Source organism: Gorilla gorilla, chromosome 2 (assembly GCF_029281585.2).
Source record: "Gorilla gorilla gorilla isolate KB3781 chromosome 2, NHGRI_mGorGor1-v2.1_pri, whole genome shotgun sequence".
In the NCBI taxonomy this organism is placed as follows: domain Eukaryota; kingdom Metazoa; phylum Chordata; class Mammalia; order Primates; family Hominidae; genus Gorilla; species Gorilla gorilla.
This window is the reverse complement of record NC_086017.1, coordinates 59345068-59370728: the sequence shown is the minus strand read 5'-3', so window position 1 is coordinate 59370728 and position 25661 is coordinate 59345068. Positions and strand designations below refer to the sequence as shown.

The 25661-nt window shown below is 46.4% G+C and overlaps 1 protein-coding gene across 5 annotated transcripts in view; it reads right to left on the bottom strand.

Annotated features, from left to right (window-relative positions):
* Positions 1–25661, bottom strand: part of DAG1 (dystroglycan 1) — a 66654-nt gene that overhangs the window by 33505 nt on the left and 7488 nt on the right. Inside the window, exon 1 of one of the 5 annotated variants that reach the window (XM_063703804.1) lies at positions 15540–15681. The exons of the other annotated variants lie outside the window; for them this stretch is intronic. The gene's annotated coding sequence lies outside the window, so the exon portion shown is untranslated. Of the gene's footprint in view, positions 1–15539; positions 15682–25661 lie in introns of those variants that run through there. 5 annotated transcript variants of the gene reach the window in all.

Sequence of the window (25661 nt, the reverse complement as noted above, 5' to 3'; positions counted from 1 at the left end):
TGTTTTACTTTCTAAATCTTATAAAAATATGGAACAGGCTGGGCGCAGTGGTTCACGCCTGTAATCCCAGCACTTTGGGAGGCCGAGGCAGGGATCACTTGATGTCAGGAGTTCCAGACCAGCCTGGCCAACATCAAGAAACCCCATCTCTACTAAAAATACAAACTTAGCTGGGCGTGGTAGCACATGCCTGTAATCCCAGCTACTCTGAAGGCTGAGACAGGAGAATCACTTGAACCTGGGAGGCAGAGGTTGCGGTGAGCTGAAATCGTGCCATTGCACTCCAGCCTGGGCAACAGGAGCGAAACTCTGTCTCAAAATAAAATAAAATAAAATAAAATACAAAAAAATTAGCCAGGTGTGGTGGTGGGCACCTGTAATCCCAGCCACTCGGGAGGCTGAGGCAGGAGAATCACTTAAACCCAGGAGGCAGAGGTTGCAATGAGCCGAGATCATGCCACTACACTCCAGCCTGGGCAACAAGGGCAAAACTCTCAAAAAAAAAAAAGAAAGAAAGAAAGAAAGAAAGAAAGAAAGAAACAACATTAAGGTGTGACAAAGTAGTTGGGTGGCAGATACTTAGGGGTATGTGATGTTAGGCTATGTTCTCTACTGAGTACTTGAAACACATGAAGGTGCAGAGCTTGACTGAATTCTGTGATCCCAAAATTAAAAAAAAATCCTGGCCAAGCGCAGTGGCCCATGCCTGTTATCCCAGCACTTTGGGAGGCCGAGACAGGTGGATCACGAGGTCAGGAGATCGAGACCATCCTGGCTAACATGGTGAAACTCCGTCTCTACTAAAAATACAAAAAATTAGCCGGGCGTGGTGGCGGGCGCCTGTGGTCCCAGCTACTCGGGAGGCTGAGGCAGGAGAATGGCGTGAACCCGGGAGGCGGAGCTTGCAGTGAGCCGAGATCGCACCACTGCACTCCAGCCTAGGCGACAGAGCAAGACTCCGTCTCAAAAAAAAAAAAAAAAAAAAGAAAGTTAAAGATGTCTTACAATTTAGCACGATATAGTTTGATTGATTCCTGTCATCAATGTGAGATAAGCAATAGGTAAAACATTGTCCTCTTTCCTCTCTACTACCTTGTTCCACACTTCAAGGCCCATGGGACCAGGTGGCTCTCACAGGATTTCAGACCCATTCCTCCGCAGGAACCTTCCCTCCCTGCCATCAGTAGATGGTTGGGTCACTTTTGCCCACCACAGGCTCACCAGCAATGTTAAGTCCCACACTCAGCAAAAGGGACCAAATGACCATGTACATAGATGGAGGAGCCCTATGGGCATCAGTTCCAAGAACCATTTAACTTCCAGTGATGTCTGAGGCGTCCTCCACCAGGAACTCCTCAACAACCAGCACTCCCAGTACTCTGGTGAGGGTCTTCTCCTCAGATCTCTATAAAGTGCTCCAAGTTGAAGGTTTTTCTTCAACTCTTTTCTGTGTAGTTTTTGTTTTGGTTTTTTGGTCACCCAGGCTGGAAATGGTGTAATCACAGCTCACCGCAGCCTCATCCTCTGGGCTCAAGAAAACCTCCTATCAGCCTCTCAAGTAGCTGGAACTACAGGTGTGCGCCACCAAACCAGGCTAATTTGTAAATTTTGTTGAACAGATACAGACTATATTACCCAGGCTGGTTTCAAACTCATGGGCTCAAGCAATCCTCCTGCCTTGGCCTCCCAAAGTGTTGGGAACAGGCGTGAGCCACTGTGCTTGGCCTACAGTTTTCTTTACTGTTGCATAGTGTTTTCTTTACTGGCCTTTTCCTTTCTTATGCATTTTAATCCTTTTTTTTTTTTTTGGAGAGGGAGTCTCACTCTGTCACCCGGGCTGGAGTACAGTGGCGTGATCTCGGCTCACTGCAACCTCTGCCTCCCGGGTTCAAGCAATTCTCCCTGCCTCAGCCTCCCAAGTAGCTGGGACTACAAGCACCTGCCACCACGCTTGGCTAATTTTTGTATTTTTTAGTGGAGACAGAGTTTTGCCATGTTGGCCAGGCTGGTCTTGAACTCCTGACCTCGGGTGATCTGCCCACCTCGGCCTCCCAAAGTGCTGGGATTACAGGTATGAGCCACCATGCCCAGACGCATTTTAATTCTAATTTAGTAAATGGCTCAGCTCAACCAACACCCCCACAAGACTATAAGTTGTGGGAGAGCAGGGATACATCTGTTGCAATCACTAATATGTGCCCAGCACTCATCCAGTGCCAGACATACACCATACACCTAATGAATGAATGGGGAGACACAGGACCTTTCTTTTAGGTTCTTCCCATCATCTTTAGTCTTTACTTCACTTATTAGATCCAGCTGATCTTTCACTATTCCAATCTCATTCTCAATTTTAAAATTCTCAGCTTATTTAAAAACAGTCAGTTGAGACACACCCTGCCCTACCAGGAACTTAAGCTGTCTGCTATCTGCGGACACATGACGACATGGGGTGTCTGTTTCATGGGCATGACTAAGTGCTCTGCATTTAGCAGGCAGGCGATGTTCAGGGCACAACTCCAACTACTATGTGTTGGTTTTCCATGCTCTAAGGAGAAAAATTTTTTGCAACTTGGTAATAAAACACCCTTTTGTCTTTCTGATGCTGGCTTCCTATAAGCAAGGGTCATGTCTGCCTGTGCTAGGAATCTGATAGGCTGCATCCATATACTTGTATCAGAATGTCCCTCTGGAAGTTTTTTTTACACAGCCTCATACTCATACACTCAGTCATTCAGATAGAGACACTACAGAGATCCTCCTCCTCGTGGTTCAGAGACCAAGGTCCAAACAGAGGTAAATACTCAGTCGTGGTCACATACAGCTTGGTGGCCAGAACATGTGGGAGAAAAGAGTGCTTGGGAACCACAGAAAGATTCTGGCAAGATTCTGGCCACAGCCACCTAGTCTTCCTGACACAGCTACCCAATTTAACACCTCACACTCATTCACATTATATCCTCTAAAAGAGAGTAGGAAGTGCTCAAGGCAGCCCAAGAACATGTCTTAGCTGGATTCACCACTGGCTGACAGGAGCTACAGAAGCTCTCTTTTTCAAGTAGTGGGAATGGGAACCTTATTCCTCTGTGCCAGCACCCAGTGCAGTACCCACAACTGAGTCTAAGCTCTCAGCACTGCCCCAGACCCCAGACCCTGAGACTCACTGCAGATAAACACCCTCAGCCAGAAGAACCAGAGCTAGTTGGGGTAGGGCCAGTAAGTGGCTCGCATGTGCCAATGACCAGACACTCCCTTCCTCCCAGCTGTGATATGTGGGACTCTCAAGTGATGGGCAGAAGTAAAATGTCAGGCCAGGTGCAGTGGCTCACGCCTGTAATACCAGCACTTTGGAGGCTGAGGCGGGCGGATCACGAGGTCAGGAGTTCAAGACCAGCCCGGCCAACATGGTGAAACTCCATCTCTACTAAAAATACAAAAATTAGCCAGGCATGGTGGCGGACACCTATAATCCCAGCTACTCGGGAGGCTGCGACAGGAAAATTGCTTGAACCCGGGAAGCGGAGGCTACAGTGAGCCAAGATCACACCAGTGCACTCCAGACTGGGCGACAGAGCAAGATTCTGTCTCAAAAAAAAAAAAAAAAAAAAAAAGAAGTAAAATGTCAAGTTATCAATAATACCTAAAAGGTAGTAGTGACCTTTGTAGCCAAAATATATTAAAGCTACCCTAGAGGCAGGTATATTTAAAGTTTATCAGATCAGTCATCAGGGATATAACTAGGAAATCAAAAACATTATACAGTAACTGGCAAGGACACCAGGCATCCAAGGGTAAGGTTCAGCAGGTAAGGATCCCACTGGCCCCTCCCGTCACCACCACCAATACCATCCCCCAGGAAGATGCAACCAGAGGATGTTGCTTGGTGGGAGGAAAGGGGAGATGCCCATGAGGAGCCAGGCCCTTATGACCCCATTCTGTCCAGACAGCCTTATGGAACAGGCGGCTCTGTTCCACTCAGGCTGCCTCCCCAGAGCTGAGTGCCCACGCACACAGGGAACTCAGTTAATAAATGCTTTCCACTCAACAGATGTGAAGAACAAATGCACATGTGGCACCAACTCAATTTGCCATAAACTTAATGTTTCCTCATCCATAGAAAAACTCACAGTGAATGAAACTTTCAGATATATGTATTTTTAGGTACCTCTGTTTTTAGTTTTAAGACAGGGTCTCACTATGTTGCCCAGGCTAGAGTGGAGTGGCTATTCACAGAAACAATTATAGCTCACCAGCCTTGAACTCCCCAGTGATCCTCCTGCCTCAGCCTCCCAAATAGGAGACTACAGGCACAGGCCACTGCACCCGGCTCTGAAACTTTCACACATCTTAACCTAAAAACTCTGAAAGAACAGCTCTCTATTAGTTTTTGCTTCCCAAGAATAAAAGAAAAGTTGGGAGACTCAACCCATTATTAACCACACAAAATTTGGCAGAGGTAGCCCATCCCACCACTCCTAGGAGCCCCTACTCCCAAATAGCTACGCTACCTAAAAATAGTAGTTAAGCTGTTAAATTGCTATCATTTGCCACAGTCATTAAAACATTTAAGGAATGGCCAGGTGCAGTGGCGCACACCTAGAATCCCAGTACTTTGGGAGGCCGAGGTGGGCAGATTGCTTGAGCTGAGGAGTTCAAGACCAGCCTGGGCAACATGGCAAAACCCTGTTTCTACAAAAAAGTACAAAGTTCAGCCAGGCATGGTGGCGCATGCCTGTAATCACAGCTACTTGGGAGGCTGAGGTGAGTGAACTGCTTGAACCCAGGATGGTGAGATTGCAGTGAGATTACAACACTGCACTCCAGCCTGGGTGACACAGCAAGAACCTATCTCAAAAAAAAAAAAAAATTAATTAATAATAATAAAGAAAATGGGATATTCATTTTGAAACCAGATTAAAATAAAATACCATGTTCCTATTTTAAATGGTTTTGGAAAACATAAAAAGCAGAAATATTAACCACTTCAGGTTCAATCTAGCAAAAAACACTTTGACCAGTTAAATATTAACTGTCAGTCCAACATTAATATAAAGTTTCTGAAAGGTTAACCAGTTTAAAACTGCTCAATATCATGGCCAACAGGATGTACTCAACACAATGGAAAACAGTGGTGTGAAGCCATTGTTTATTTGAGCTCCAAATATAAAAAAAAAAAAACGGCAGATGTCTCTGCTTCTAGTTAAAAACAGGCCTTTTTGACTCCTTGGCGTCAGATGAGAAAGGTCTGAAGTCAAGTGACTGGTGAAGATTCAAGGTATCACCCTAAAATTAAAATTGCTCAGTTCAGGGGACAGATAGGGTTTCCCTGACATGGGACAGGTTCCTACCTAAACTGCAGGCAATGTGGAAATACCACCAGTGATATGGAGGGAGCCCCAGGACCATCAGGGAGCTGGAGGACCAACCAAAGGGAACCAGGGTCACATATACAGCAAGAGATTTAAAGGTAAAAATATGTGGGAGAAAAAATACCACCCCTGAGAGGCAAGCACTACACATTCTATCAAACATAAAAGCTACTTCGAACACATCTCTCACTTGGAAAATTCTTACAAATTCTCACTTATCACAGATAAACAAAGGGCAGTGGCTTCTGCTGGCGGTGGTTTGGTTTTTTCCAACAAAGACAGGAAGCAAAGGTTTAAAACCTAGGTATAAATCCACCCAGGTGCAGACATGTTCTAGGGAAAGGGAAGAAAAGCAAGGTTCAAAACCCAGAACAGTCATTCTCCACTGAACCATGGCTTTTAATCTGAGTAGATTTTAACATGGTACGTGATGGGGCTCACTGAAAGAATTCCTTCTACATTCCACTGAAGTCCATACACTGCGTTAAACATTATTTATTACCGAACAGTATACTTGACTTTGAAGATGGTTAAGTTTTATATTGTGTTTTTCACAATTTAAAAAGGTGGGTTTGGGGTTATTTTTATTTTTTTTTTTTGAGAGACAGTCTCTCAATCTATCACCCAGGGTGGAGTACAGTGGTACAGTAATAGCTCACTGTAACCTCAAACTCCTGGGCTCAAGTGATCCTTCTGCCTCAGCCTCCCACAGCTGGGACTACTGGTTCACAGCACCATGCCTGGCTCATTTTTTAATTTTTTTTTTTTTTTTTTTTTTTGAGACGGAGTCTTGCTCTGTCACCCAGGCTGGAGTGCAGCAGCACAATCTCGGCTCACTGCAACCTCTGCCTCCTGGGTTCAAGAGCTTCTCTCGCCTCAACCTCTCCAGTAGCTGGGATTATAGGTGCCCACTACGACGCCCAGCTAATTTTTGTATTTTTAGTAGAGATGGGGTTTCACCATGTTAGCCAGGCTGGTCTTGAACTCCTAATCTCAGGTGATCTACCCACCTCGGCCTCCCAAAGTGCTGGGATTATAGGTGTGAACCATCATGCTCGGCCATTTTTTAGTTTTTATTTTGTAGAGACAGGGTCTCACTATGTTGCCCAGGCTGGTCTCAAACTCCTGGTTCAAACAATCCTCCTGCCTCAGCCTCCTCTAGCACTGGGACTATAGGGACAAGCCACTACAGCCAGCCCCTAAAAAAAACGTTTTTAATAGTTAAGATGGTATATTAAAATATAAGCCTGGGAAACATAGTGAGACCCCCATCTCTACAAAAAAAAAATTTAGGCCAGGCGTAGTGGCTCACACCTATAATCCCAACACTTTGGGAGGCCGAGGCGGGTGGATCACGAGATCAAGAGATGGAGACCCCATCCTGGCCAACATGGTGAAACCCCATCTCTACTAAAAATACAAAAATTAGCTGGGTGTTGTGGTGCATGCCTGTAGTCCCAGCTACTCAGGAGGCTGATGCAGGAGAATTGCTTGAACCTGGGAGGTGGAGGTTGCAGTGAGCCGAGATTGTGCCAAAAAAAAAAAATTTAGGCCGGGCACAGTGGCTCACGCCTGTAATCCCAGCACTCTGGGAGGCCAAGGCAGGCGGATCACAAGGTCAGGAGTTCAAGACCAGCCTGGCCAATATGGTGAAACCCTGTCTCTACTAAAAATACAAAAAAAAATTAGCCAGGCGCAGTGGCAAACGCCTGTAATCCCAGCTACTCAGGAGGCTAAGGCAGCAGAATTGCTTGAACCTGGGAGGTGGAGGTTGTGGTGAGCCGAGATCGCGCCACTGCACTCCAGCCTGGGCGACAGAGTGAGACTCCATCTCAAAAAAAAAAAAAAAAAAAAATTAAAAAATTTAAAAAATTAGCCAAGTACGTGGGCATGGACCTGTAGTCCCAGCTACTCGGCCTGAGGTGGGAGGACTGCTTGAGCCTGGGAGGTTGAGGCTGCCATGAGCCATGACTCCACCACTGTGCTCCAGCCTGGGTGACAAAGCAAAATAAATAAATAAATACACCATCTTTATGTTATGTATATTTTGCCACAATATTTTAGAAAACATACTTAGTTACACCAATTAGACTTCAGAAGAAAATACTTTAGGAGGCTTTTAGGGGCATATCCCCGTGATGACATGGTCCAGTACTTTAATCACCAGTGCCCAGGTAAGACACTGAAGACAGAAAAGGATAAACTGAGGCCAAAGACAAGGACCAGGCCAAACCATCCATTTGGGGGTTTTTTTTTTCTGTTTTTTTTGCTTTTGTTTTTGTTTTTTTGAGACGGAGTCTCGCTCTGTCACCCAGGCTGGAGTGCAAGTGGCACGATCTTGGCTCACTGCAAACTCTGCCTTCCGGGTTCAAGCAATTCTCCTGCCTCAGCCTCCTGAGTAGCTGGGACTACAGGTGCCTGCCACCACGCCCAGCTAATTTTTGTATTTTTAGTACAGACAGGGTTTCACCGTATTGGCCAGGCTGGTCTCAAACTCCTGACATTGTGATCCGCTCGCCTCAGCCCCCCAAAGTGCTGGGATTACAGGCATGAGCCACTGTGCCCGGCCCTAACTGTCCATTTGGCTGCAGCAGCTAGAGTAGGAGGTGGAGTGGTGGTGGGGGAATAAGTCTGAGAGGTGGGTGGCCAGCCTCAGCAGAATCCAAGTGGGAATGAATTACCACACCCTTGCACCCGTGTGGCATCAAAAAATGCAATTAAAGCAAACTACAATTCTCTGAAGACAGCCCAACAATTAACACTTTAGCACATGTTTACCAACTACCTATCCTGTGCTAGGTATGAGGCTTTATTTGCTATAGATGCAGTCTTTCCAAGTTTCACACAAAAATATTCAATTAAGATTTATATACATTACTAAATCAGGAAACACAAGTGGTAACACACCAAGTATTTATACTAATACCTTATAAACAGCCATTTTCCAAGTGCTTACTCTAATAGAAACTGAAAGTTGCCTTCTGACTTCCCCAAACTCCCCCGGGCTATCCCATCCCCTCCCCAACTCAGTACAAAGGTACAGTGGGGCTACCCTGTGGGGGCAGGATGATCAGTGTCTACTGGGGGTCAAGGCTGGATGCCAATGGTTCCCTTGAGAGAAAAGGGGGAGAAGAGGTCCACTGCAGGGGTCTTGACAGCATTGACTCTGCTGCTTTCTCTCCCAGTAGATGCCTGGCACCAAGCAGGTACTCAGCAGATGCCCACAGAGTACAGGAAAGGAAATTCCACCAAATCCCCTAAATAATTCCCCAAGCAGCCAAGCGCCGATGGCTCACAGCTGTAATCCCAGCACTTTGGGAGGCTGAGGCGGGTGGATCACAAGGTCAAGAGATCGAGACCATCCTGGCTAACATGGTGAAACCCCGTCTCTACTAAAAATACAAAAATTAGCTGGGCGTGGTGGCAGGCACCTGTAGTCCCAGCTACTCGGGAGGCTGAGGCAGGAGAATCGCTTGAACCTGCGAGGCGGAGGTTGCAGTGAGCCAAGATCACGCCACTGCACTCCAGCCTGGATGACAGTGCAAGACTCTGTCTCCAAAAATAATAATAATAATAATAATAATAATTCACCAAGCATAAAGGCAATGATCACTTGATTTCACACTTTGAAGTTCAATGCTGAGCTTTCTGGTATTTTTTCCATTACACTACGAAAGATTAAAAATAAGTGCCATAGCTCAAAATTAATATGCTAATCCAGCAATGATGAATTAAATTTAGAAAAAGTGTGCTGGCTGGTGGCCTTTCTGACCTAATTGGCCAATTAGACTCCAAAACAGAGGAGTGAGGCGAAATGTCAGGGAAGCTCCAGGCAACCCAGCCCTTGACCCTGCCAGCAGCCCTGTAATAAAGGCCTGGGACCCTAAGCACAATGCCTCAGGAGCCAAACAGGTATGTGGGAGTTCTGGCATATTCACTGCAGAATATTTATCTAGGCAAATGCTTCAATCTTCAGTGTTTAAAGTGGTGACTTGCTTTTAGCCACATTCTTGTTTTTGGCTACATTCTTAATTCTCAACCATCAAAAACATTTCACCCATGCCAGGAACTGCCATATCAACACACTGTGTTTATAAAAGAACAAGACAAAACTACCACCCACTCCCTTTGCTCAGGTTTTCCTTCCTGCTAACAGAATTCCTTCCCTCCCACAGATGGTTCTAATTGGCCCTTTTACCTGCTTCAGCCTTGCCACAGCTACAAATTCTAAAAAATCACAAACTTCTCTGACGTACTTCCAAAAGCTAGAGCAGAAGAGCCAAAAGACATTCTTCCATTCTCGCAATCCCTGCTCTGCAAAGCTACAGCCATTCTATGACCAGTGAAATGGTGGGCCAGGCCAACACTATGGACAGGGATGCCCACCACATCTGACTTCAGAATCAGGCTTGCATAGAGGTGCATCAGAGAGCACCAGTTCCCAGTGACCTGGTGAACGCAAGGCTCCTGGGCCAGGCCCCACTAGCTCCCACATTGCTGGCCTTCCCCAGCAAAGGATGTTGGGCTGTTTGTTAAAGACCACAGCACATATCTGGAGATATGTCCAGTTCAGGCTCTTCTATACAAAGTAAAATCAAGAAAACCCATTACTCTCAAGCGCTTTCCTCCTCCTCAAAACTTCAAGGGATCCTCAGGGGCTGTCTGCCACACAGAATTTACACCCAGATTAACAAGACTGAAGAAATCCTTAAAGATGCCCTTGCTCTCACCTTCTCCTGTCTCCATCTCTTTTCTGTGATCTTTGATCATTCTCTCAGCACACAGGAAAAAGTGGGATTCCATTCCATACTAATTATTTGGAAATTAATTCTTGCATTTTAGAACCCAAGGATTAAAAATGAAAAGCAGGCAAGGCACAGTGGTTCATGCCTGTAATCCTAGCACTTTGGGAGGCTAAGGTTGATGGATTGCTTGAGCCCAGGAGTTTGAAATCAGCCTGGGCAACACAGGGAGACTCTGTCTCTACAAAATATGAAAAAATTGGCTGAGTGTGGTGACGCATGCCTATAATCTCAGCTACTCAGCTACTGAGGTGGGAGGATCGCTTGAGCCTGGGAGGTTGAGGTTGCAGTGAGCCATGATCATGCCACTGCACTCCAGCCTGGGTGACTGAGCAAGACCCTGTCATCTCAAAAATAAATAAATAAATAAAAATAATGATTTGCATAAAGATGGGAAAGTAATTATGCAGGGCATTTATGTGCTCACATTAGAAGCCAACTGAAGATACATGAGAAATGAAGATAAAGCATCTGAAGAATTAAGCTGTGGGTTAGTGGGATCTCCATCCACCTGAACTGTAGGAGTCAATCCATGCCTGAGTAGCCCAACCTGGAAATTCAGGAGATCCCAGGGCTATCTGGAAGAAGAAAACACCTTCCATGCATCAGCAGATTAAGGCCACCACTGAAAAGTACCTTGGAGCTGCTACTCCACCTCCCCATCCAGTACTTAGAAATATATAAATTATAACAGCACCCTTTTGATAAGATGGAAGATCTCCTGCATTTATCCCTTTTTAAATTTTCCTTTAAAGATACAGGGTCTCACTCTGTTACCTGGGCTGGAGTGCAGTGACACGATGATGGCTCACTGCAGCCTCACCCTCCCAGGCTCAAGTGATCCTCTTACCTCAGCCTCCCAAATAGCGGGGATTACAAACATGGCACCATCACACTTGGCTAATTTTTTATCTTTTGTAGAGATGGGGCCTTACCACGTTGCCCAGGCTGGTCTCAAATTCCTAGGCTCAAGCAATTCTCCCACCTCAGCCTCCTAAAATGCTGGGATTACAGGCATAAACCACCACATCCAGTCCAAATCTTTATTTCAACTGGCAGCTAACTACTTAAAGGTCTTATTTTGTAAATAAAACATTTATTTTATGTATTGTTATGTATCTGTCCAGTGAATCTTAAATCAAAAGTTCTGTGGTCTTAAGAATAGACTTGGAGCCAGGCGGGGTACGGTGGCTCACGCCTGTAATCCCAGCACTTTAGGAGGCCAAGGCAGGCAGATCACAAGGCCAGGAGTTCGAGAACAGCCTGACCAACATGGTGAAACCCCGTCTCTACTAAAAATACAAAAATTAGCTGGGCTTGGTGGCCCATGCCTGTAATCCCAGTTATTCAGGAGGCTGAGGCAGAAGAATTGCTTGAACCCGGGAGGCAGAGGTCGCAGGGAGCCGAGATCTCACCACTGCACTCCAGCCTGGGCAACAAAGTGAGACTCCGTCTCAAAAAAAAAAAAAAGAATAGACTTGGGGCCAGGCGAGGCAGCTCACGCCTGTAATCCCAGTACTTTGGGAGGCCAAGGCAGGAGGATCACTTGAGGTCAGGAGTTTGAGACCAGACTGGCCTATGTGGCGAAACCCCGTCTCTACTAAAAATACAAAAATAGCAGGACAGGCCAGGCGCGGTGGCTCACGCCTGTAATCCTAGCACTTTGGGAGGCCGAGGCGGGCGGATCACGAGGTCAGGAGATCGAGACCATCCTGACTAACACAGTGAAATCACGTCTTTACTAAAAATACAAAAAATTAGCCAGGCATGTTGGCGGACGCCTGCAGTCCCATCTACTTGGGAGGCTGAGGCAGGAGAATGGCGTGAACCCGGGAGGCAGAGCTTGCAGTGAGCAAGATCGCGCCACTGCACTCCAGCCTGGGCAACATAGCGAGACTCCGTCTCGAAAAAAAAAATAGCAGGACATAGTGGCAGGTGCCTATGATCCCTGCTACTTGGGAGGCTGAGGCAGGAGAACTGCTTGAACCCAGGAGGCAGAGGCTGCAGTGAGCCAAAAACACACCACTGCATTCCAACCTGGGCAAAAGAATGAGACTCTGTCTCAAAAAAAAAAAAAAAAAAACTTGGCTGGGAGCGGTGGCTCATACCTGTAATCCCAGCATTTCGGGAGGCTGAGGCAGGAGGATCACTTAAACCCAGGAGTTTGAGACCAGCCCCGGCAATATAGTGGGACCCCATCTCTATTAAAAATAGAAAAAAATGCCAGGCGTGGTGGCTCACGCCTGTACTTTGGAAGGCTGAGGCAGGCGGACCACCTGGGTCAGGAGTTCGAGACCAGCCTGGCCAACATGGCGAAACCTGTCTCTACTACAGTACAAAAATTAGCCAGGCGTAGTAGTGCGCGCCTGTAGTCCCAGCTACTCAGGGAGATTGTGGCAGGAAAATCGCTTGAACCTGGGAGGCAGAAGTTGCAGTGAGCCAAGATCGTGCCACTGCACTCCAACCAAGACAACAGAGTGAGACTCCATCTCAAAAAAAAAAAAAAAAAAAAAAAAAAGAATTTAGGAGTAGACCAGGTGTTGTGGCTCACGTCTGTAATCCCAGCACTTTGGGAGGCTGAGAAGGGCAGATGGCTCGCGCTGATGAGTTTGAGACCAGCCTGGGCAACATGGTGAAACCCCGTCTCTACAAAAAAATACAAAATTAGGCCAACATGGTAGCCTGCACCTGCAGTCTCAGCTACTCGGGAGGCTAAGGCAGGAAGATCGCTCAAGCTTGGGAGGCGGAGGTGGCAATAAACCAAGATCTCATCACTGCACTCCAACCTAGGTGACAGAGCAAGACCCTGTCCCAAAAAAAAAATAAAAGAATAAAAAAATTAGGAATAAAGAGGCATGATTTCTGTCAATTACTCATAGATGGTTCAGAAAAAAAGGTATAGACAGAAAAGAGAATGACAGAGCAAACACAGCAAAATGCAAACAAATGGTGACTCTAGATGGAGTATTTGGGAGTTTCTTGAATTATTCTTGCAATTTTTCTGTAAATTTAAAGTTATATCAAAAAAAAATTTTTTTTTTTTTTTTTGAGACAGAGTCTCACTCTGTCGCCCAGGCTAGAGGGCAGTGGCGCGATCTCGGCTCACTGCAAGCTCCACCTCCCGGGTTCACATCATCCTCCTGCCTCAGCCGCCCAAGTAGCTGGGACTACAGGTACCTGCCACCACACCTGAGTAATTTTTTCTATTTTTAGTAGAGACGGGGTTTCACCGTGTTAGCCAGGATAGTCTCGATCTCCTCACCTCGTGATCCGTCTGCCTCGGCCTCCCAAAGTGCTGGGATTACAGGTGTAAGCCACCGCGCCCAGCCAAAATGGAAAAAAACAAGTGGTAAGAGAAAAGAACACGGGTCATGGTCCAAGTCCCCTCTCAGGACGTCCATGCCAAAGCAGGTGTATGTACCAACAATTGTGAAGCAGTCAGCAGGTAAGCTCTGTAATCTGTGACAGCTATATAACCCTCCCCCTACCCCACCCCACTTACCTCAAACCCCAGCACTTTGTCCAGTAGGAATCTGGATTCCAGGCACTAATCCCCCAGACAGCATGATTCAAAACACATACCCCACCAGGTCCCAAGCCCTCCCAAGTTTACGAAGGGAAGTGAGGATACTTTAAAAGCATTTTCCTCTAGAAACATTACAAACACAAAATATACAAAAAAAGGATTTTGTTTTAAAAGTGACTTGGGTTATAATGGAAGAAAATGTCACACTAGGGCCCAAAATTACTACATTGAGCTATGTTTTCTTAAGATTAAAAATAGATTCTATCTTCCCTTCCCAGGAACCTTCCCTCCTAGAGGAAAAAAAACCCAAATCAGATCATTACCAAGTTAAGAGATCCCAGAGCTAAGGGCAAAATGTGGGCACGCTGCATCCAGTGTTTCCCAGTATCCAATTCCCTACTATTGGTTCCCAGTCTATCTCACAATGATGTCATCAGCTATCTGGTCCTCCCCGTTGACTTAATGCAATAAAAGTAATTCAAGGGCCAGGCACGGTGGCTCACACCTGTAATCCCAGCACTATTGGAGGGAGAGGTGGGCAGATCACCTGAGGTTGGGAGTTCGAGACCAGCCCGACCAACATGGAGAAACCCCTTTTCTACTGAAAATACAAAATTAGCCAGGTGTGGTGGCACATGCCTGTAATCCCAGCTATTCGGGAGGCTGAGGCAGAATCGCTTGAACCCGGGAGCCGGAGGTTGCGGTGAGCCAAGATCACGCCATTGCACTCCAGCCTGGGCAACAAGAGCAAAACTGTGTCTCAAAAAAAAAAAAAAAAGGTAATTCACATGGAGGTAAAATAAATTCCAACACCACACTAGGACACAAATGAAAAGCAGGTCTCCTTCCCAGGTCCTCAGGTGAGCAGACTGAGTTTCTTCAGTAGCTCTCCACAAATGACACATTGAATGTATATCTCTAAACACATAAACAAGCACATCTCTTTTAATTTCATTCTTAAAGTTCAAATGAAATCAAATTCTTCAAAACTGTTCCTTTTTTGCCGGGCGCAGTGGCTCACACCTGGCAAGCAGATCATAAGGTCAGGAGTTCGAGGCCAGCCTGGCCAACATGGTGAAACCCCGTCTCTATTAAAAATACAAAAAATTAGATGGTCATAGTGGCATGCACCTGTAATCCCAGCTACTCAGGAAGCTGAGGCAGGGGAATCGCTTGACCCTGGGAAGCAAAGGTTTCAGTGAGCCAAGACCGCCGCGCCACTGCACTCCAGCATGGGAGACAGAATGAGACTCCCTATCCAAAAAAAAAAAAAATAACTGTTCCTTTTTCTAATCTAGCAGAACTGAGAGACCTCAGCCCCAGTGGGTAGATCCTTCTTCTCATTCACCCCTATTGTGTGTGGCACATCTAAATGTCTAAGTATCTTGCATATCTTGCTCTCCAGGGTGTTCTCACACTCATCCTTGCATTCTTCTTAGAACATATCTAAGGATATAATCCTAGATGTGGAATTGCTGGGTCAAAGGATATGTACATTGGAATTGTTAGATTTGGCAAAATGTCCTTCAATTTACACCCTCACCTAAAGATACAAATGACTTTTCTCTTATTTTCACTAACATTTAAGTACTGTCAAACTCTTTCATTAATAACATAAGATGGAAGAGGAAGGAGGTGGGGCAGTTTGAAACAACATGAGACAGCAGTTTGCCCTGCCCTTATTGTTTGATTAATGGGCATGGTGGGCAGCAGGTGTCATAAATTCAATCTGGGAGTAATGGTACTTAATAGTTAGCCAGAATGATAATACAGGAGGATGAGCATCTAGACAACTAATGAATCAAAACATGATGCTATGTTTTTCTAGTAAAACTTGAGTACCTCAGGAAAACTGCTATCAAGAATTTATGGAGCTGGCCGGGCGTGGTGGCTCACGTCTGAATTCCCAGCACTTTGGGAAGCCGAGGCGGGCAGATCACGAGGTCAGGAGATCGAGACCATCCTGGCTAACATGGTGAAACCCCGTCTCTACGAAAAACACAAAAAATTAGCCGTGTATGGTGGCGGGAGCCTGTAGTCCCAGCTAATGGGGAGGCTGAGGCAGGAGAATCGCTTGAACCCGGGAGGTGGAAGTTGCAGTGAGCCGAGATCACGCCACTGCACTCCAGCCTGGGTGACAGAGCAAGATCCCGTCTCAAACAAACAAAAAAAGAATTTATGGGGCTAATTACTCCAAATAATAACAAATATGTAGTACTGTTGTTGATTCCATGTGGTTTCCTCCCAGGTATCTCTCTGGACCAAGGCATCTCCTGGGCCAACCGCAGAAGAACTCAGGGCTCAGGGTAGTGAGAACACAGATACAAGTGCTGAGCACACGAAGGGCAGAAGAGGGAAGCTAGAGAGTAACTTTGGTTCTCAAGTCTAACCTTCATATTGTAGTTTCACTGTTCTGGAAAACATTAACATTTTCTAAATTCATATTACCAAATTTAAGTTTGTTGCCTGTTGTCCTACTGAAGACAGGGTCTGGGAGGAATGCAGGAGCCCAGCTGTTCTGTAGCTTGCACCCTCCAGGGTCTTGACGTACTGGGGGAAGAACCGTCTGTCCTAGGCCAGTGCAGCCATCTGGGATAGACAGTCGTGTGCCTAGGCAAAGAGGAAGAACCCCATCTCTACAAAAAATACAAAATTCTCAATAATTAAAACATCAGGCCGGGCACGGTGGCTCACACCTGTAATCCCAGCACTTTGGGAGGCCAAGGCAGGTGGATTGCTTGAGCAATCCAGGAGTTCGAGATCAGTCTGGGCAACACAGAGAAACCCCATTACTACTAAAAATACAAAAATTAGCCAGGCATGGCACGCGCCTGTAATCCCAGCTACTGGTTAGGCTGAGACAGGAAAATCACTTCAACCTGGGAGGCAGAGGATCCAGTGAGCCAAGATCACACCACTGCACTCCAGCCTGGGCAACAGAGTGAGACTGAATCTCAAAAACAAAGCAAAACAAAACAAACAAAAAAAATCAAATACTATATATCTAACAGTTCACTCTTAGGTATATACCCAGAAGACACCGTCAAGAATATTCATATCAGGCTGAGCGCAGTGTCTCACGCCTGTAATCCCAACACTTTGGGAGGCTGAGGTGGGCAGATCACCCGAGGTCAGGAGTTCGAGACCAGCCTGGCCAACAGGGTGAAACCCTGTCTCTACTAAAAATATAAAAATTAGCCAGGCGTGGTGATGCACACCTGTAATCCCAGCTACTTGGGAGGCTGAGTTAGGAAAATCACTTGAACCCAGGAGGTGGAGGTTGCAGTGAGCCGAGATCATGCCACTACACTCCAGAGTGAGACTCTGTCTCAAAAAAAAGAAAAAGGGCCGGGCGCAGTGGCTCACGCCTGTAATCCCAGCACTTCAGGAGACCAAGGCGGGAGGATCACAAGGTCAGGAGATTGAGACCATCCTGGCTACTATGGTGTAACCCTATCTCTACTAAAAATACAAAAAATTAGCCGGGTGTGGTGGCATGCGCCTGTAGTCCCAGCTACCAGGGAGGCTGAGGCAGGAGAATGGCGTGAACCTGGGAGGCGGAGCTTGCAGTGAGCCGAGATAGTACCACTGCACTCCACTCTGGGCGACAGAGCAAGACTCCGTCTCAAAAAAATAAATAAATAAATAAACAAATAAATAAGTAAATAAAAGAAAAAGAAAATAGTGGTATAAATCTCTCTTGCAGAACATTCAGCCCTCCCCTCACCACCCTGGCTTCTGCTGGCAGTCTGACACCACTCCTACAGGCGGTTCCAGAGCAGTGCCTCCCCAGGCCTCTCCCAGAGCACAGCCCATGCCTCCCTGACTCTGGAATTCCTAACATTCTCCTCCTAAAGGACAACCCTCAGAAAGCTTGGATTCAAAACAAGAAAACAGGCTGGGCATGGTGGTTCACACCTGTAATCCCACCACTTTGGAAGGTTGAGACGAGAGGATCACCTGAGGCTAGGAGTTTGAGACTAGCCTGGGCAACATAACAAGACCATGTCTCTACAAAAGGAAAAAAAAAAAAAAGGCTGGCATGGTGGCACCTGCCTATAGTTCCAGCTCTGCAGAAGGCTGAGGCAGGAGGATTGCTTAAGCCCAGGAATTCAGACTGCAGTGAGCCATGATCATGCCACTGCACTCTAGCTTGGGTGACAGAGTGAGACCTTGTCTCAAAAAAAAAAAAAAAAAAAGAAAGAAAACAAAAACAAAACCTGATCTACCACCTGAGGTCTAAGCAACCTAAGTGGACATAAAGATGAAAAATCTGAATTTGGCTTCAAAATTATTTAAGTATTTACAAAAATGAAATTAAATGTGAAATAATAGCAAAACAAACAAAAGTACCACATGCACATGTTAAGTGTCCCAGTACTAGAGAAAGGCTTGATAAATTCTGGTATATTACATGACACTTCTAGGGCAACTTCCACCTCAAAGACTCAGGCCACGGTTTCAGGGTCATTACAACAAAGATAAAGGCCAGACACAACAAAGGCGTTTTGTCTCCACAAGGTTGCAGTGAGCTGAGATCGCACCACTGCACTCCAGCCTGGGTGACAGAACAACACTCCGTCCTTGGCCGGGTGCAGTGGCTCACGCCTGTAATCCCAGCACTTTGGGAGCCTGAGGCAGGCAGATCACGAGGTCAGGAGATCGAGACCACGGTGAAACCCCATCTCTACTAAAAATACAAAAAAATTAGCCAGGCGTGGTGGCGGATGCCTGTAGTCCCAGCTACTCCGGAGGCTGAGGCAGGAGAATGGCATGAACCCGGGAGGCGGAGCTTGCAGTGAGCCGAGATTGCGCTACTGCACTGCAGCCTGGGCGACAGAGCGAGACTCCGTCTCAAATAAAATAAAATAAAATAATAACAATAAAAATACAAAAATTAGCCCAATGTGGTGGCACGCGTCTGTAATCCCAGCTACTCGGGAGGCTGAGGCAGGAGAATTGCTTGAACCTGGGAGGTGGAGGTTGCAGTGAGCAGAGATCGTGCCATTGCACTCCAGGCTGGGTGACAAGAGCAAGACTCCATCTCAAAAAAAAAAAAATAAAAGCAGCAATGGCTTCCTGAGCTCCCAACCCCTTGGCACCCAGTGACCACAGCAAACTGGGCACAGAGACCACAGTAAGCCTGACACTGAGGCAGAGGACTGTGCCTTTGGGTACAGCCCACAATGGACCCCATTCTCCCTGGAAGCCCATAGCAGGATGGAAGCGAGGAGGCCAGGACATTCCTCCACCCCCTCACACAGATGTAAAGGGCACAGGCAGCTCAGGGCAGCAGAGCCCTCCACAGGAAGAAAGCATACGGAGCCATTTTTATCTTCAGCTATTAGAATCAAAAGGAGACTCTCTTCTCCAAAATAACAGAGGTACCATCTGATTAAATCAGGTAATCAGGTGGCCTACATAGGATATCCCTCTCTAGTCAGCAAAGTCCAACTAGAAGGGAAAAAGGCTCAGGGCTCTGAAGAGACAGGGGTCCCCACAGGACCTGTCAGGTTAGGGCTGGCACTACAAGCAGAAGAACCAACGTCTCCTGCTAAGATTTCTCCCCTACATGAAAGAATCTGGTCACTTTCTAAACTACTTTTAAAATTGGAAAAAGCACATCCTCAGACTTGCAAACACAATGTTTTAGGACCATACTGTTGACCCTTCTGACAAAATATTATTCTATTTTCTAGGTAAGCAGACGCAACAGCTGGTAGCACAAACCCAAAGCAGGAGAAAGTCAGACAGGAATCCTACTGTTATATATTTGTGACTTTAATGAATTCTATTTTTAGGTCTTTAATAAAGAGCCTCTCTTCTACTCTCTTCCTACCAAATTTCTCCACTCAGGCAATTCAATCGTTCCAACACTGCTCAAAAGTCTAAAAATATAAGACACTTCTGGGCCGGGTGTGGTGGTTCACGCCTGTAATCCCAACACTTTGGGAGGCCGAGGCAGGAGGATCCAGCCTGGGCTAACATAGCCAAGACCACATCGCTACAAAAAAATTTAAAAATTAGCTGGGCATAGTGGCACGTGCTAGTAGTCCCAGCTACTCAGGAGGCTGAGGTGGGAGGATTGCTTGACCCTAGGAGGTCAAGACTGAAGTGAGCTATGATTATGCCACCACACTCCAGCCTAGGCAACAGGGCAAGACCCTGCCTCTCAAAAAACAAAGAAAACACAATTTCTTCAATCATACCTCACATAAGAGGTAGAACTTCCTCATTTTCTCCAAGACTTAGAATCCAGTCCCTGCTCAAGGGCTACTCATCAGACTGGTCTCCAATATAAAAAATCCTAGAAGGCAAGGCATCCTTGACCTCCCCAGAGGTCAGGGCAGATTGGACACAGAGGTGACCTACAGTCCAGGCACGGTGGCTCACGCCTGTAATCCCAGCACTTTAGAAGGCCGAGGCAGGCAGATCATCTGAGGTCGCAGTTTGAGACCAGCCTGACCAACATGAAGAATCCCCATCTCTACTAAAAATACAAAAATTAGCCAGGTGTGGTGGCGCATGGTGTATCATTCCAGCTACTTGGGAGGCTGCGGCAGGAGAATCACTTGAACCTGGGAGGCAGAGGTTGCAGTGAGCTGAGATCACGCCACTGCACTCCAGCCTGGGCAACAAGACTACAACTGTCTCAAAAGAAAAAAAAAAAAAATGACCTACCAGCCCAAGCAGGAGTGTTTACAGGACATTTACAGTAATCACATGCATGTTTTATGGAAACATTCCATAGTAAAATTAGGGCCCAGAAAATGGATGTTATCCCAGGTTCTGATTAATAGCCAAATAAAAAGGAAATCTTATTTGGAATTCCATTATTGACTGGATCATTTTTCTCGGCAAAAGCTAGCTAGAGAATCAATCTATCCCTGGAGAACAACTGAGCTAATTAACAGAGGTGTTTATGACAACCAAGGCAGAACTGGTTCACTTCTGCCCTAGACAGCCTTGGGAATCTTAAGTAAATCTCCCATCAACCCCTAGGATGCCTGGGGGGGAAATGTTCACAGCACAGTGAAAAGACTAAACAGAGATACCTACAAAATCAAAAGAATTTGATTCCAATTCCACTACTTTGTTTTAATACATTTACAAACTCTTCCCTCGGTATCCATGAGGGATTGGTTCCAGGATATCAAAATCCACAAGTGCTCAAGTCCCTTATATAAAATGGTGTAATATTTGCATCATAATAAGGACAAAAACATGTAAGCAATAGAATCTACGTCATAATTAAGTTTAAGGGAAGGTACTGTGACTGGACGTACACATAAGCCAGATTTATGTTTCTCTCCACCCAAACATCTCAGTGGGGTAAAGAATAACAAGGCAGCGTTGCTACAAACATGTCTCGCCTCCCCCCATAGGGCAGTTTTTCTCCTATCTCAGAATTGAACAAATGTACAATCGGGTTTTATACCGAGACATTCAGTTCCCAGGGGCAGGCAGGAGACAGTGGCCTTCCTCTATCTCAACTGCAAGCGGCTTTCCTCTTTTACTAATCCACCTCAGCATAGACCCTTTACAGGTGTCGGGCTGGGGGACGGTCAGGTCTTTCTCATCCCACGAGGCTATATTTCAGACTGTCACATGGGGAGAAACCTTGGACAATACCTCGCTTTCAAGAGCAGAGGTCCCTGTGGTTTTCCGCAGTGCACTGTGTCCCCGGTTTATTGAGACTAGAGAATAGCGATGACTTTTACCAAGTATACTGCTTGTAAACATTTTGTTAACAAGGCACGTCCTGCACAGCCCTGGATCCCTTAAACATCTTCCTGTATACTTTAAACATCCCTGGATTACTTATAACACATAATACAATGTAAATGGTATGAAAATAGTTGTTCTAACATTTAAGAAATGATGACAACGAAAAAAGTTTATTCATGTTTCATACGGACGCAACCATCCTTTTTTCCCAAATATTTTCAATCCACAGTTGGATGAATCCACAGATGTGGAACCTACAGATACAGAAAACTGTGTACCGATTAGGAGAAAGAACTCTATAAGAGGTGCTTGTTTGTAGATTCTCATACCTCATATACAAAAACAACATCTATAGAAATGAAGAGTAAATGCCAAAACAGGGAATCAAGCTGGGCACTGGCTACTGTTTCCCTGAATACGACATATCCTTCCAAGTGCTTCATTCATCCTTGAGCTCCCCACAACTGGCACACTACCCTATACTTAGGGTATCCAAGAGCCATGACTGCCTCAGCAAGAATGAATCTGTGGCTCCTCACGTCCCCAAGGGCAGGGAACACTGAGACTAGGTCTCCACGTGGCTATAAAAATCACAAATCCATGCAAGTCACAGAAAAGGGACTACAGAAAACGTGCACAATACTTAAAAATAAAAATCAATACAAATCTGCCTTACTTGACATTGATAAATGTGCTTCTACAAAACTGTAAATCACAATTCACTTTTTTTTTTTTTTTTGAGGCAGAGTCTCACTCTGTCGCCCAGGCTGGAGTGCAATGGCACTATCTCAGCTCACTGCAAGCTCTGCCTTCCAGGTTCACGCCATTCTCCTGCCTCGGCCTCCAGAGTAGCTGGGACTACAGGCGCCTAACACTACGCCCGGCTAATTTTTTTTTTTGTATTTTTAGTAGAGATGGGGTTTCACCGTGTTAGCCAGGACGGTCTCGATCTCCTGACCTTGTGATCTGCCCGCCTCAGCCTCCCAAAGCGCTGGGATTACAGGCGTAAGCCACCGCGCCCGGCCACAATTCACTTCTTATGATACAAAAAACTCTTTTAAAAAACTTTATGCAGGCCGGGCGTGGTGGCTCACGCCTGTAATCCCAGCACTTTGGGAGGCCGAAGAGGGCGGATCACGAGGTCAGGAGATCGAGACCGTCCTGGTCAACACGGTGAAACCCCCTCTCTACTAAAAATACAAAAAATTAGCCAGGTGTGGCTACAGGCAACGGTAGTCCCAGCTACTCGGGAGGCTGAGGCAGAAGAATGGCGTGAACCCAGGAGACGGAGCTTGCAGTGAGCCGAGATCGCGCCACTGCACTCCAGCCTGGGTGACAGAGCGAGACTCCGTCTCAAAAAAAAAAAAAAAAAACTTTATGCAGAGATGTTAATTGCAACATTATCTATTACAACCAAAGTAAGAAATAACCTCCTTCCTGTAGGAGATAGCTAAAACAAATAAGAAGAAGAAAAACAAAAAAAAAGAACCAAACTGTCTAAGAACTACGGACAGATTAACCATTAGAAATGTTATATGCGCCAGGCGCAGTGGCTCACGCCTGTAATCCCAGCACTTTGGGAGGCCGAGGCGGGCGGATCACGAGGTCAGGAGATCGAGACCTTTCTGGCTAACAGGTCTCCTGGCTAACACAGTGAAACCCTGCCTCTACTAAAAAAATACAAAAAATTAGCCGGGCGTGTTGGCAGGCACCTGTAGTCCCAGCTACTCGGGAGGCTGAGGCAGGAGAATGGTGTGAACCCAGGAGACGGAACTTGCAGTGAGCCGAGATCGCACCACTGCACTCCAGCCTGGGCGATAGAGTGAGACTCCGTCCGTCTCCCAAAAAAAAAAAAAAGAATGTTATATTCAGGCTGGCGCGGGGGCTCACGCCTGTAATCCCAGCACTTTGGGGGGCCGAGGCAGGTGGATAACGAGGTCAGGAGTTCGAGACCAGCCTGACCAACATGCTGAAACCCCTTCTCTACTAAAAATACAAAAAAAAAAAAAAAATTAGCCGGGTGTGGTGGTGCGCACCTGTAATACCAGCTACTCAGGATGCTGAGGCAGGAGAATCAATTGAACCCAGGAGGCGGAGGTTGCAGTGAGCAGAGATCGAGCCACTGCACTCCAGCCCAGGTGACAGAGGGAGACTCGGTCTCAAAAAAAAAAAAAAAAGAAAAAAGAAATGTTATATTCAGGCCGGTCCAGGGGCCTGAATCCCACGCCTGTAATCCCAGCACTTTGGGAGATCAAGACGGACGGGATCACCTGAGTTCAGTTCGAGACCAGCTTGGCCAACATGGTGAAACCCAGTCTCTACTGAATATACAAAAATTAGCTGGGTGTGGTGGCACGCACTTGTCGTCTCAGCTACTCAGGAGGCTGAGATAGGAGAATCACTTGAATCCAGGAGGTGGAGGTTGCAGTGAGCAGAGATCAAGCCACTGCACTCCAGCCTGGGCAACAGAGAGAGACTCTGTCTCAAAAAAAAAAAAAATCTATACTCAAACTTGGTAAAAACACTGCCAAGGGCCATCTCTGGAGGAGACCCCAGGAATCAGGGGGGATCACAACTGTCTCTGGAAAGGTGAACAACAGGCTGAGGGGATAGATGGAAGGAAGGTTTCTTTCCCTCCTTTGTATAACCCTTTTGAACTTTTAATCAAGTTAGTACCATGTGTTGTATTCCCTATTTACAGAAAAAATAAAATGGGATGCCTCACGCCTGTAATCCCAGCACTTTGGGAGGCTGAGGTGGGAGGATCACAAGGTCAGGAGACCAGCCTGGCTAACATAGTAAAACCTCATCTCTACTGAAAATACAAAAACTTAGCTCGGCGTGATGGTGGGCACCTGTAATCCCAGCTACTCAAGAGGCTGAGGCAGGAGAATCGCTTGAACCCGGGAGGCAGAGGTTGCAATGAGCTGAGATTACGCCATTGCACTCCACCCCAGGCAACAGTGCAAGATTCTGTATCCAAAAAAAAAAAAAAAAAAGGGAGGGGACAACAAGAGACTTTTCATTTTTTTATTTTTTGAGCCAGGGTCTCACTTTGTCACCCAGTCTGGAGTGCAGTGGTGTGATTTGCTGTGATGAAAGCTCACTGCAGCCTCAACTCCTAGGCTAAGGCCCAGTGGCTCACATCTGTAATCCAGCAGTTTGTGAGGCTCAGGCAGATGAATCGCTTAAGCTCAGCAGTTCGAGACCAGCGTAATTAAAAAAAAAAACTCTTGGGCTCAAAAGATGCCCCCACCTCAGCTTCCCGAGTACCTAGGGAACGTGCCACCACACTCAACTAATTTTTTTTTTATATTTTTTGTAGAGACAGGGTCTCTCTTTGTTGCCCAAGCTGGTCTCAAACTCCTGGCTTCAAGTAATCCTCCCACCTTAGCCTCCCAAAATGCTGGGATTACAGGCATGAGATCGGGCTCCTTTTCTCTTTTCTTTCCACTTTTTTTTCTTTTTCTTTTTTTTTTTTTTTTTAAGACAGAGTCTCACTCCATCGCCCAGGATGGAGTGCAACAGCACGATCTCGGCTCACTGCAACCTCTGCGTCCCAAATTCAAGATTCAAACAATTCTCCTGCCTCAGCCTCCCAGGTAGCTGGGATTACAGGCGCACACCACCACGTCTGGCTGATTTTTGCATTTTTACTAGAGACGGGGTTTTACCATGTCGACCAGGCTGGTCTCGGACTCCTGACCTAAAATGATGTACCCGCCTCAGCCTCCCAAAGTGCTGGGATTACAGGTGTGAGCCACCATGCCCAGTCCTTTTCTTTCCACTTTTTTTTTGAGATGCAGTTTCACTCTTGTTGCCCAGGCTGGAGTGTGATGGCGGGATCTCAGCTCACTGCAACCTCCACCTCCCATGTTCAAGTGATTCTTTCTCAGCCTCCCAAGTAGCTGGGATTACAGGCACCTGCCACCACGCCCAGCTAATTTTTGTATTTTTATCAGAGACGGGGTTTCGCCATGTTGGCCAGGCTGGTCTCAGACTCCTGACCTCAGTTGATCTGTGCACATCGGCCTCCAAAAGTGCTGGGATTATAGGTGTGAGCCACCGCACCCAGCCTCTTTCCACTTTTATCTTCCACACTACTTAAATATATGTATTATCCAATAGAGCTTTTCCTCCACTATCAATGTTTTAAAATTCTAAGTCAGGTGCGGAGGCTCATGTCTATTAATCACAGCACTTTGAGAGGCTGAGGTGGGAGGATCGTTTGAGCCC